Source organism: Triticum aestivum, chromosome 2D, assembly GCF_018294505.1.
Source record: "Triticum aestivum cultivar Chinese Spring chromosome 2D, IWGSC CS RefSeq v2.1, whole genome shotgun sequence".
Lineage (NCBI taxonomy): Eukaryota > Viridiplantae > Streptophyta > Magnoliopsida > Poales > Poaceae > Triticum > Triticum aestivum.
In genome coordinates, this window is record NC_057799.1 from 18,954,864 (window position 1) to 18,968,997 (window position 14,134).

Below are 14,134 nucleotides of genomic sequence, written 5' to 3' on the forward strand. Positions count from 1 at the left end.
ATGAACCATTGACTTATAAAAACTACAACTTGCTTAAAAATAGTTTCTGTAGGCTCATTGAATGAACCATTGACTTACAAATACTTACATAAAATAGTTACAATTTAGTACTCCCTCCGTTTTTATGTACTCTGCATATTAGAGTTGACTGAAGTCGAACTTCGTAAAGTTTGACCAAATTTATAGAAAAAAGTACAAACACTTACTATAACAAATCTATATGATATGAGTACTTTCAATATTAAATCTAATGGTATTGATTTGTTATTGTATATGTTAATATTTCTGTTTATAAATTTTGTCAAAGTTTATAAAGCTTGACTTTGACTAAAACTAATGCGCGGACTAAATAAAACCTAAGAGAGTAGTACATTGCAGTATTATTTTTTGTCTTGTAATAACTCCGCATTAACCAATGAAAAACAAATGCACACCGAGAAAATTACCAATTTCTGGCTCAGATTCCAAACCGGCTATTCAAAACACATTCATATATGTGCCCCAACCTGCAGTCAAACCATACACACAATCTACTGCTCCCGCAAGTGAAAGAGGCCGTGCGCGCTGTGGCAGCACAGCTGAACCAAGATGAACCATGTCCGCATCATGTCCCGGCACATGGTCCTGCCGGAGCCAACAACTTCGCTAGCGCCGGAGCCGGAGACGACCATCGACCTGACGCCATGGGATCTCCGGATGATCACCTTGGAGTACAGTCAGACGGGCATCCTCCTGCCCAAGCCTCCCACCACGGGAGGACAGGGACACCACGCCGTCGTCGAACGCCTTGCGTCGTCCTTTGCGTGCGCCCTGGGCCGGTTGTACCCCTAGGCCGGCCGCCTCGCCGTTGCGCCGGGGAGCAGCGTTGGCGGGAAGGGCGAGAGCATTGCCATCTCCCTCCACTGCAGCATGGAGGGAGCCGAGTTCGTCCACGCCGCTCTATACCCCGGGGGTGGTCCGGTCCTTCTTCCCTCTCGAGGGGCTCCTCGGCGTGGACGCCGCCGCGGGCTCCCACCTGCTCCTTGCCGTGCAGATCACTGAGCTCGCCGACGGTGTCTTCATCGCCATGTCGCTTAACCATGTTGTCGGTGATGGGACGGCCTTCTGGCAGTTCTTCAACACCTGGTCCAAGATCAGCCGTCAGAATGACGGAGTCATCTCCTCGCCGCTACCGGTACACCGGAGGTGGCCTTTTACGGCTGCCCTGTCCCGATCCCGCTGCCCTTCGGCAAGTTAGAGAACATCGTCAGCCAGAGTACTGATGAGATTGGGCACGCTTCGGTGGAGGAATGCTTCCTCCATTTCTCCGCGGAGAGCGTAAAGAAACTCAAAGCGAAGGCCAACGCAGAGATGTCCAGATCTGGTAGCGGCAGTGGCAACACCACCATCTCCTCGTTGCAGGCCCTCCTTGCACACCTGTGGATCGCGGTGTGCCGAGCAAGGAGGCTGGCGCCGGACCAGCGGACAGTGTACGCCCTCGTCGTCGGATTCCGGGGCCGTGTGCATGGCTTACCGGTGGACTACATGGGCAATGCTGTGGCACGCGCTGAGGCGGTGTCCACCGCCGACGAGATCCTAAAAGGAGGCCTGGGTTGGGCTGCATCCCTACTGAATAGACTGGTGGTGTCGTCCGACGAGGCGACTGAGAGAGACAGGCACGCATCTTGGATCCAAACTCCTAGCTTCGCCGGAGTGTCGGCGCGCCCCACGGCCGCGGCACTGGTGGTGACGGGGGGTACGCGCTGGTTCGACGTGTACGGGAATGACTTCGGATGGGGCCGGCCGGTGGGCGTGCGGACTGGCTCAGCCAACAAGACGGATGGGACGGCGACGGTGTACGAGGGCAGAGGTGGCGGAGGGAGCATGGATTTGGAGGTGTGCCTTGCCCCGGAGGTGCTCGCCAGGCTGGTCGCCGACGAGGAGTTCATGAGCACGGTACGTAAGCTTGACCGATCATGTTAAGAAGGTGTTGTGTTTTCTTTGAACAAGTGAATGGTGTGCTTTCTGCAAAACTTCCTGCACATACAGTCTTGCTGCAAGCTAAAATGGAAATGATTATTACCATGTACTCCATCTGTAAGACGTTTTTTTTTACACTAAATGTCTTAAATTATAAGATGGAGTAGTACTTAGTACATATTATCGTTTAGTTCATGAGTCAGGACTTTGAAGTACGTGTTCCTTTGTTATTTGTTTGCCAGACTTTACAACATGTCAGTCGGACCTCATGGCATGTATTCAAGTTATGAGGCATATAGCATACAAGATGTCAAGATGCACATCAGGCGGATCTTATGGTAGGTACGCATGCATGCTAAGAAGATTAATTGTGCAAGAAATTGTCTTTGCATGATGTCATTTGACAACACATACTGTATTGTAAAATGTCGAGAATTAAATGCAGTCCAGATTAGTGAGGCTAGGTTCTTGGTCAACGATTTTATCATTTTCCTTAAGAGAAGTATTAACGTTGATGTTGCCCTAATGCTGTATTGTCCGAGAATTGTCTTTCGAGGGGTAGAAAACATTTCCATTTTTCTGACATGTTTAAAACACTTTCAGCTCTAGGATCGGGGTTACATTCTTTTGCATCTACTCCATTCCTTCCTAAATATAAGTGAATCTACACTCTGAACTATGTCTATATATGTCTGTATGTAGTCCATATAGAAATCTCTAGAAATACTTATATTTAGACACGGCAAGGCCAATCTTCTCACCGGCGCCTGGAAGGAAGGAACTCCGGCGAGCAATACTCGGTGCTGCGGAGAGAAACGGCGCCTGGAAGGAAGGTTTCAACGGCGTCTTCATGGCGTTTGCGGGTTTGGGTTTTTCAATTCAAGAATTCCGGCTTCACTGGGCCCTCGTCAGAGCTGTCCTCCAGACTGGGCTTATTTATCGTTTCCGCTTGGGCCTGCTTCTACGTACGATGATGCTGCTTGTGCTTCCGGACAATTGGGCCGCGCCGCCAACCACTTCGATGTTGCTTCGTTCCAGGCGGCGCGTGGCCGCCGAGGAAGAAGCCGGACGGGCGACCTTGCGGAGAAGACGAAGCAGGGCGATGGGGCCGGATCGGCTCGCCGGCTTGCCCGAGGATATCCTGTACGACATCCTGGTGCGCCTCCCTGCCACGTCCGTGCTCCGCTGCCGTGCCGTCTGCCGGTCCTGGCGCCGCCTCGCCTCCGATCCCGCGTTCCTCTTGGACCACCACCGCCGACAGCCGTTGCTCACCATGATCAGGTCCTACTCCTACCGAAGGACCGCCTATGGCGTTAAAAATTACCCCTACCCCGTCCGCGAAGCCATCCACCTCTCGGGCGCCGAGTTCCGTCCGGTCTTCTGGTTCCCCGAACAGATAGGCTTCCGGTCCATCCGTGCTTCATGCGACGGCCTCTTCATCGCCGGCGACTACATCTGCAACCCAACCACGCGGCATTGGGCGCCCCTCCCCATGGGCCCGAAGCTCAATAACCTTGTCGGACTCTTCCGGCACAAACCTTCAGGAGAGTATCGCGTGCTATACTCGAGACCATCAAGCATCCCTCCCGAATTCGATGAATACTTCGTTCTCACGGTGGGAACCGATCTTTCACGGCGTGTCGATTGTCCCGTGGAGAGTGGGACGGAGATACGCATCTCCGGCGCCCCGGTCGTGCTCAATGACAACATGTATCTGCACTGGAGGGAACGGCCAGGTACCCACTACAATCACAAGATATTAGTGTTCGACACGGTGGCGGAGACGTTCCGGCAGATGAATCCACCGACCGTGGAACCCCGCCATGTTATGCACTTGTTTGACATGGGCGAAAAGCTTTCTGTGTCCACCAGCAAGGACGACATGACGGCGATTAGCATGTTCATACTGCAGAACAGTGATGTTTGGGCATTCCAGTACCGGATCAAACTGCCGGTGATGGATATCAGGCGTTTCGAGGAGCAAGGGGATTTGTGGGCCAAGGTTGTGTCCGAGGAGGGAGACGTGCTTGCCAGCTGCCATGGCCAGCTGTTGCACTATGACAAAAATGGCAATCTGGTAGCAAACTTCAAGTATGAAGATCACGACCTGCCTGAGGTTCTTCTCCCCAGGCTCAAGGAGAGTCTTATTCAGCGTACGTTTTTCCAAAAGAAGATAGGGAAAGAAAAAGAAGAGTTGATTCCTATTGACCTTGAGATCTGATTTGCATGCGCCATCTTAACCATAAGTAATCTCCTTTTGGTTATATAATACTCCCTTTGTAAAGAAATATAAGAGCGTTTAGATCTCTACAGACAGAGTACAAATCAGTGGGCAAGGCCATTTGACAGTGGTATTTGGTGGGCGAGAGCTATCTTTTCGAACTTCACGATGGTACAATTTTGATATGAATTTTGGAGAATTCAAAACCTTAGAATCTTTTCGTGCCACATAATCTGGCCCAAAATCATCTTATTGATAAGATTGTAAGATTATGAGATTGAGATTGATTGTAAGATTTCTATTTGAACTTCATAATTAAGCTTGAGATTGCAAGATTTTAATGATCGAGTTTGTCGAAATCATCTTATTTAATATATAATCATCGATGTCCCCAATTTCATAGAAATTTCAACATGAGCTCAAACATTATTTTACTACCCTCTTTAAACTATCATCAAAGTTATCTCCTATGAATTGTGATCAGCCTTAACGACCTAATCTTGTGGTCTGTTTGTGCCCAGGATGACATGTGAATACATTACCAAACATGTGCTTTCAAGTGCTGTTGTAATCAAAAGTTCTAGATAATTTAACAACGTGAATCAACCCAACCTCCGAGAGCCAATTTCTCTATTTTTCAGAGACAACTACATAGTAATCTGAGGTTAAAGTGCAGACTGTGAACCGTAAAATCCAGCTAAATAACCTGGACCTGTCAGGTGTTGTCAGGTGTTCAATGACTAGACTGATCTAGAAATGATAGTCCTATAACACAATCTGGCATAGATGATACAAATACCAGCTTATTTCAGTATTGTCGAAACATTCATAATTTATTTTGGAAGGGACCTGAGGTGCGGTGCCACGAACTCCACGGCGCCAGTAACTTATGGATTCAGTCACTACATACAGTAACATCTGAATTGAAGAACTAAACGGACATCAGATCTGCTGGACAAAAGAATGCAAATGCAAGATCACTGCATAAATCAAGAATGACACCGTTGAACTGACCAGCCAAGCTATAGTTTATCACATACTAACAAGTAATTTGTAAACTAGCTTCATACATTTGTTATGCAACACGTACTTATTAGCCACCGAAACTGGAAGTCGCTTTTAGAGAGAATGTTATAACCGATTATCACTTGAATACAGACTTAAGGATTAAACGGCCACAGTACAACAACAAAATTGAACGAAAAAAGGCAGTATATCATACTGAGGTTGAAACTGTGCAATGAAGTTCATACATTAGTATGAAATTTCAAAATTTGCCCATTGCCTTAACTAATTAGCATATAGAAACTGTTGTAGTTGGAAATGGCAGTATTAGGGCCAGTTGGGTAGCTCTCCACAGCCAGCAACTTGGTTCTCGGTTAAAAACCAGTGTTCTTTTTAGGGGGCTAAAATACTAGAGCTGGGCAACAAGCCTAATTTGACAATATTGACCTGAGGATGAAATCATTTCACAAAATGAACTGCTCCTAAAAAAATTCACTCAGCTGACCTTTTTAAGTGGCGCTTGACACGGAGGCGCCACACCCTGCGGTGTAGCGCCTAGCACGTAGGCGTTGCACTTCTCTTCAGCGTGGCAGTCCCGGAGCCCGCGCCGAGCAGTGCAGCGCCTCAGAGCTAGGCGCCACACATGTAATGTGCAGCGCCTAGCCCGTAGGCTAGGCGTTGCACAATATAGTGTGGTGCCTCATGTCTAGGCGCCGCACCAACACTTAGAGATTTCTTGGCTAGGCGTTGAACAATATAGTGTGGCGCCTCATGTCTAGGCGCCGCACCAACACTTAGAGATTTTTTTGGCCCTCAAACTGGGTGAAAAGTTTCTGTTGCTCTTTGGATAGCTCTTCCCAAACGTGCAACACCTCAGAGCTAGGCGCCACACCATATAGTGCAACGCCTAGAGCAGAGGCGCTGCACTGTTAAGTGTGGCGCCTAGCCCTTAGGCGCCACGGCTATGTTAACCGCAGAAGTAGAAGATGCAGTGTTGCATACATTTCAGGCACATTTTCAATAGTTATACATATACTTGCATCACAGGCTAAACAGTAATGATCATCATTATGACATTTTCAACACCTCTTCAACTTCAACAAAGACAACATTACTAAGAGTGACCATCACTTCAAGTTCAACATTACTAAGAGATACAATCACTTCAAGTTCAACATTACTAAGAGCTACCATCACTTTAAGTTCAACGACATAACAAGTTCGACATAAGAAAACGCCCACTAGGCGAGTTACATAACAAAAGGAGGACGACGACTAGTTCCTTCCGTGCTTATTTCCGCCTCTTCCCCCTCCTGACGGATATCTTCTTCCTCTTTGCACGAGCAACCGGCTCCGGCTCTGGCTCCGGTTCCTCCACCTCATCCACAGTCATCCAAAGCCGCCATCCGCGAGGTGCGGACCATCCTCTTGCCTCTTTCGGTGGAGTATTCGGGTGTGTATTTATTGATTCCCCTCCTAGGCTTTAACATATATGCTGACCGAACTTGATAGGCCTCCAAGGTCATGTCATCAGCAACCTATTACAAAAACAAACGACATGGAAAAGAACGTGTGTGAGGATAAAGTAAGCAACACATCAATAATTGAATATCTGCTATTGGCATACCTCTTGGGTGACCACACCCAAATCCTCATCCTCCAAAGGAGCACCATGGCCAGAAGTGGGATCTGATGGTGTCGCCGACCTAGACCGCTTAGGTGATACATATTCAGGGTCACGACAACCGACACGGTTCGATAACCGCCTTAACCTTGGCCTTGGTGCTGCAACATGTGAAGGAAATATGCCCTAGAGGCAATAATAAAGTTATTATTTATTTCCTTATATCATGATAAACGTTTATTATTCATGCTAGAATTGTATTAACCGGAAACATAATACTTGTGTGAATACATAGACAAACAGAGTGTCACTAGTATGCCTCTACTTGACTAGCTCGTTGATCAAAGATGGTTATGTTGCCTAACCATTGACATGAGTTGTCATTTGATTAACGGGATCACATCATTAGAAGAATGATGTGATTGACTTGACCCATTCCGTTAGCTTAGCACACGATCATTTAGTATTCTGCTATTGCTTTCTTCATGACTTATACATGTTCCTGTGACTATGAGATTATGCAACTCCCGTTTACCGGAGGAACACTTTGTGTGCTACCAAAGGTCACAACGTAACTGGGTGATTATAAAGGTGCTCGACAGGTGTCTCCAAGGTACTTGTTGGGTTGGCGTATTTCGAGATTAGGATTTGTCACTCCGATTGTCGGAGAGGTATCTCTGGGCCCACTCAGTAATGCACATCAATATAAGCCTTGCAAGCATTGCAACTAATGAGTTAGTTGCGGGATGATGTATTACGGAACGAGTAAAGAGACTTGCCGGTAACGAGATTGAACTAGGTATTGAGATACCGACGATCGAATCTCGGGCAAGTAACATACCGATGACAAAGGGAACCACGTATGTTGTTATGCGGGTTGACCGATAAAGATCTTCGTAGAATATGTGGGAGCCAATATGAGCATCCAGGTTCCGCTATTGGTTATTGACCGGAGACGTGTCTCGGTCATGTCTACATAGTTCTCGAACCTGTAGGGTCCGCACGCTTAAAGTTTGATGACGGTTATATTATGAGTTTATGTGTTTTGATGTACCGAAGATAGTTCGGAGTCCCGGATGTGATCATGGACATGACTAGGAGTCTCGAAATGGTCGAGACGTAAAGATCGATATATTGGACGACTATGTTTGGACACTGGGAAGGTTTCGGACATTTATCGGAGTACCGGGGGTTACCGGAACCCCCCCGGGAACTAATGGGCCTTGTTGGGCCCTAGTGGAGAGAGAGGGGCCGGCCAGGGCAAGAGGCGCGCCCCTCCCCTTGAATCCGAATAGGACAAGGAAGGGGGGGGGGGGCGGCGCCCCCCTTGCCTTTCCCCTCTCCCACTCCTTCCTTCCCCCTCCTCCTTGGACTAGGAAAGGGAGGGGCAAACCTACTTGGAGTAGGTTTCCCCCTCCTAGGGCGCGCCACCCCCTTGGCCGACCCTCTCCTCCTCCCCCCTTTATATACGGCGGAGGAGGGCACCCCATAGACAAAACAATTGATCTCTTAGCCGTGTGCGGTGCCCCCCTCCACCATAATCCACTTCGATAATATAGTAGCGGTGCTTAGGCGAAGCCCTGCGTCGGTAGAACATCATCATCGTCACCACGCCGTCTTGCTGACGAAACTCCCCCTCAACACTCGGCTGGATCGGAGTTCGAGGGACGTCATCGAGCTGAACGTGTGCTGAACTCGGAGGTGCTATGCGTTTGGTACTTGATCGGTCGGATGGTGAAGACGTACGACTACATCAACCGCGTTGTGCTAATGTTTTCGCTTTCGGTCTACGAGGGCACGTGGACAACACTCTCCCCTCTCGTTGCTATGCATCACCATGATCCTGTGTGTAAGTAGGAATTTTTTTGAAATTACTACGTTCCCCAACAGCATGTACAAGTGAATGAGATATCGAACGTAACAAGACATGTTACATGGACAATTGAAGGAGATGTGAACCTTAATGAATGCTCGAAGTGCACCTTTCCCATCGCTTTTTCCCAACTGGGGTTGTCTCCAGAATAGTCTCGGTCTCGTCAGCTGCTTTTTTGATCTGGGTACACTATGAACAGAAACGACATTAACGTGTTAGGCAAGCAAAGATGTGAATAGTGCGAATGTGAAAGCAAAGAGGGAAATACGACAAAGTTCATCATTGGAGCTGAAGGGACTCGGGTGCCTTCCCTGACTAATTTGTTGTATTGGTGCTGGGTTAGCTCATCGAAGACGGTGGGATCTTCCAAAATCTCCTCATTATACGCCAGCTTGCATATCTCCACACGGGTACTTGCAAGAAACCATGTGAGGTAGTTGTTGAACGCGATCGGGCAGTGCTCACAAAGCTGGGATCATTTTCCAGCCTTAGCTTGCTCCACACTAAGCGCGAACTGTATGATATACTTCATGTGATGCTTGTCCCAGTCCTTGATCTTCTGCTGTCTTCTCCTATCCAACCTGCAAGTTAGAAAACATAATATTAGCACCATCGAAACCGCCGAGAAGCTGCTAAGTGCTCAAGGTTAATTCTATCTTACGCGTGTCGCAACTTGTCCATGCCCTCCCACTCCAGCGGGTGTGGCTGGAACAAACCAAACTGGCGGTACACCCGATGTGGCATGTGAAGCTCAACCACTCAGTTGCATATGAGTGGGCACCGCATATCCCAAAGATCCCTATCCCTAAGGCACATCGGATTCATCACGAACTCTCTAGGGTTACCAAAGCTATCCCCTTTTCCATATGGCTCCCATTCCACATGCAACATAGCATAGAATGCAAAATTGATTTCGAGTTACGATAAAAGCATGAGAATCACTTATGCAATATCAAGTCACCTGCTCAGCCGTAATCGCGTCCATCTCGCTCGTGTACAACTTGTACATGATCGAGGGATCATCCGTCGTCTCATTTAACACATCCCACTTGTAAGCCCAAGTGGGGAACCGTAGTGGGTCGTCTTTGTCGTCCCAATCCTCGTACTTCACGGTCTTCGGTCGTCCAACCGGCAATCGCTCCCAGCTCCATACAGAAAGTACGAGCATACAACCGCCAATACCTCCGTCCGTTGAGGTCCTACAACAGGCTTCATCCAACTGCACATAGACGAAAACACGGTTCAATTAACAGGAAGATCGCATTGGTAATGTACCAATGAAGTGAAAATAAACAACTTCCTACATGTCTATATAAGTAAGCCAGTGTCGCCGAACCCCAACTCCATTTGCTATCGGAGACGGTCAACGCCTTCAGCCACATCCATGGAGCATTCTTGCATGTGCCATCAGCAAACATAGTCCTGGATATAACGTACCACATGTAGACACGAGTATATGTCTTGACCTCATCCTCAATAGCATCCTCAAGGCAGGAACCGAAGTTCCATGCAATCCAGGTGAAAGGAGCACCGTCTGCGACTCTTTCCTTCTTCTTGTCTTCCGCTTCTAGTTCCCGAGGCTACGGAGGAACCATACCGATAAGGGCATGCATCTGCTCGCGCCACCCATCAGAATCGGTGCTCATACAAAGAGGATTCCCCTCGACAGAAAAACCGGCGATCATAGCAATATCCTAGAGCGTCACGGTCATCTCCCCAGTCCGAAGATGGAAACTGTGTGTCTCCGGCCTCCAACGATCAACAAGCGCGGTGATTGCTGCAGCATTGAGGGGTGGCGTCGACCGGCTGACCAACTGAATGAAAGGGAGGAGTCCGCTCATCATAGTGCATCCCCCCAAGGGTGACCCCATGAGACCGAATCTTCGGAGGTGCAAGCTCCTACAAACAAGCAAATCATAAAATTACATACTGGGCATTTGTGTTTGAAATAAACACAAAATTCATAATACCGGCCACTTTCATCATTACCCGCTGCTCCACTGACATAAAGTACGCCCGGTGTCGAGTGTCCCAGTGATCATCGAGAAGCCAAACCATCCTACAAAATTTCAGACAATAAACATAAGTTAGCTTACTCCCTATGCTTTATTTAATATGCGAGCATTATTTCATACGTATTCAACAATCGGTAAACACTAAAAGGAAAGTTGAATACTAATCTAAGATATACAATGAAAGGACGTCAACAATCATCACAAATACCCATCATAAATACTAGGGTCCAAGGATGATTACAAATCATCTACTAATCCTAATCACACAAATCTATATCAATATTACAAATCTACACAAGGGTACCACCAAAACTTGAACAATCTAGGTTCCACAATGACTATAAATCCTAAATAACGCCACACTATTTCAATTTATCATATAAAAATCAAATCCAAGCAAATCAAGGGTTCCACCAAAACTTGGCTAAATGAGACAAATATGAACGAATTTACGGAGGAAAAGAAAGGGATCAGAGGAGTTTACCTTGTAGGAGGGATTAGGGAAGAAACTCAAGGCCAAAAACTTCATATCTGCTTCATTCTGGAGAGGGGATGTAGAGGGGGAGAGGAGAGGGCCGCTGCCGCCCCTGCTCGATAGGGGGGGGGGGATAACTGATGGAGAGGGCAGCCCCGATGCGGCTTAAGTCAATGTGCAATGCCTACGGGCTAGGCGCTGCACTGCTCAGTGCGGGCCCCGGGGCTGCCACGCTGGACACAAGTGCAACGCCTGTGTGTTAGGCGCTGCACCGTAGGGTGTGGCGCCTCCGTGTCAGGCGCCACTCAAAAAGGTCAGCTGAGTGAAATTTCTTTGGGAGGAGTTCATTTTGTGAAATGATTTCATCTATAGGTCAAAATTGCCGCGCAACAACTGGAGCCAGGAGCCCATTTAATTAGCAGATGTACTGTCCCAGTCGGCCGATGGCTGGTTGTGGCATGTTTGGTAGTTGGGAAGATGATGAGTGGGTTGTTTCTCTTCTTTTTTTGAAATGGAGGCAAAAGATTTGCGTCATCTATTGTTAAACAGAAAATAGTTGCCCGGTTAACTGACGGATAACCGGGCTAAAACCGTCACAAGCCGCTGAGCGGTACCCACATGATACCCCACACATATCTCAAGATACACTCTGGCGTCATAGTTCATATACGAAAAATAAGCTAAATTGATGCACACGTCCACAAGTTATCAACCACTTCCATCTCACAAATAATCGATTTTTGGATATTGCTATGACATATAAAATTTAACATTGGCCACTAGAATCTATAGTAATGTATGTATAGTACATAAGGAAGATAAAATATTTATTAAATAAAATTTAAAAATAGGAACTTTATATGACTACTCCAAAAATTAAATATAAATATTCCAATGTTCTCAAACTTTCTGTTTGTTTGTTGCTCTCTGAACACATTTCTGATCAACATCAATGTAGGATTGCACTTAGTTGTGACCCAATTGCTTGGACAAGATCATGCGCTTTTTCGCTAATTAGTATTGCTGTTTGAGTTCAGGTATGGACGTACCGCTATTTTACTTTTTTGAAACTACTCCCTCCGTCCCATAATGTAAAATATTTTTTGAAACTAGACTATTGTCAAAATACGTCTTACACTACGGGACGGAGGGAGTACTTCCCTGGAGTGACGTTCTACGTTGTATTATCATGCTGCAGGTCAAGTACAGTATGAAGTTCTCCTTCCATTCCATATATACATACATACATACATACATACATACATATATATATATATATATATATATATATATATATATATATATATATATATATATATATATATATATATATTGCGGGGAAAAGCCTTCCATTCCATATATGGTTTACTAAATTTTCATATAAACTTGGTCAAACATAGAAAAGTCTGATTACTGAAAATAATTAATACACCTTATATTTTCGAACAAAGTATTGTTACAAGTTTACATGGAAGTTATAATAATTAAGGTGTAACAGCTCCTGGGTGCCCCTACACCCTCATGAACAGTTATATCTGGAGCATGCCGCTGCTTTGCAGGTTTCGTTCATGTGACAATTGAGTATTTTTACATGAATACCAGTGTCTTACTAACGTTTGACATATATGTAATTTCTGAAAGCTAATCTTTTCTCAGTTCTACGGGTTTGCTGATACCTTCATTAATGATTTTGTATTTAGAAATTGATACCTAAATGATTGGGCTAATGTGAACACTATTCTTAATTTGGCTGATTCATGCCATGGCAATATATTTTCCGAGAAACCCTTGAGGTGCTGGTGATGAAGATCCAGGTGTGGAGATGATAGTGATGATTTTCTAGTCCTGCTCCCGCAAGAACATCGCTGCAACTCTTAAGATTTCAGGTTTATCAGGTCACCTGCCAAGCCAGCAGTTTTCGAAGCCTGTTTGTTTGCCTGCGAAGGTAGCCAGAGGGGAGCTGCAGGTTTGTATAAGATACTTTTAGTATAACTGAATGAATGCAGTTGTGTTCTGGCATCAAACTGGGACTCTGGGAGTAGTTCTGGTCAACATTTAAGCGATTATTATTACTGCTCGTTTTTCCTGCACAATGGTACTATAGTAGTTATAAGGGATTGGAAGCACCTTCATTGAACTGATTTCGTTTCATGAAATAAGCATCAAATGGCACATGTCTTACCTCTGATTTCTTTTTGAGAGATTTGTAGTTGTATGATGCACATCTTTCCATTAAGCAGGAAAGCAAGCGATTTTTCCTTGTTAGTCCTTGGCTTGTTTCTGCTTTGGATTTGATTCTTCTAAACTCATAGTGAGGAATTTCATACAAGGTGAAATAAGATGCTTATTACAGAGATGAACCCATAGCCAACTTTATCAATACACATTTTCCTTTTCTTTTCCTTTCATAACTACTAATTAATGTACTTTTAATCTTTATATTTTCTAGCATGTCGTTGATCAATTAACGGCTAAGATTATATTCTTATCTTACTTCCTAGGAGGTAAATTTCATTTTAAAAAGATAACCGACTGTGATGAAGATGAAGCAGTTCAGTACGTGAACCATTTAATAATTGAAGATCTCTTGTGCATAATAAAGTAATAAATGCATGACAGGGTCTGTCCTCTTTTCAACATACATAAATAACAAACACAGATCAGCCGAGCAGCCAGTCTACGAGGCTTGATGTTTTTCATGGAGATACCAGAGTCATTTAGCAAGAAAGTCACATCACTGGCCGTCAGCCAGGCATGTGAGGTATTGGGATGTTTTCCTTTACGACCGTCACATTGTCACCATTCAAATTCCCGTGAGATCAAGCCATAGCTGAGTGATGGTTTGTTCAAGACTAGAGAAGTTGCACGTTGAAGCTTTCTCACAGTCGCTAAAAGTTTCCCGACTGGGTCAAGGAACTTGAGTGGGATCACAGTTCAACAGGGAGAGCTGGGACTATCAGTC

At 45.8% G+C, this 14,134-nt stretch overlaps 1 pseudogene; it reads left to right on the plus strand.

Moving 5' to 3' along the window:
• Positions 1–588: 588 nt before the first annotated feature.
• Positions 589–1,962, plus strand: LOC123055534 (uncharacterized acetyltransferase At3g50280-like; annotated as a pseudogene).
• Positions 1,963–14,134: the final 12,172 nt, after the last annotated feature.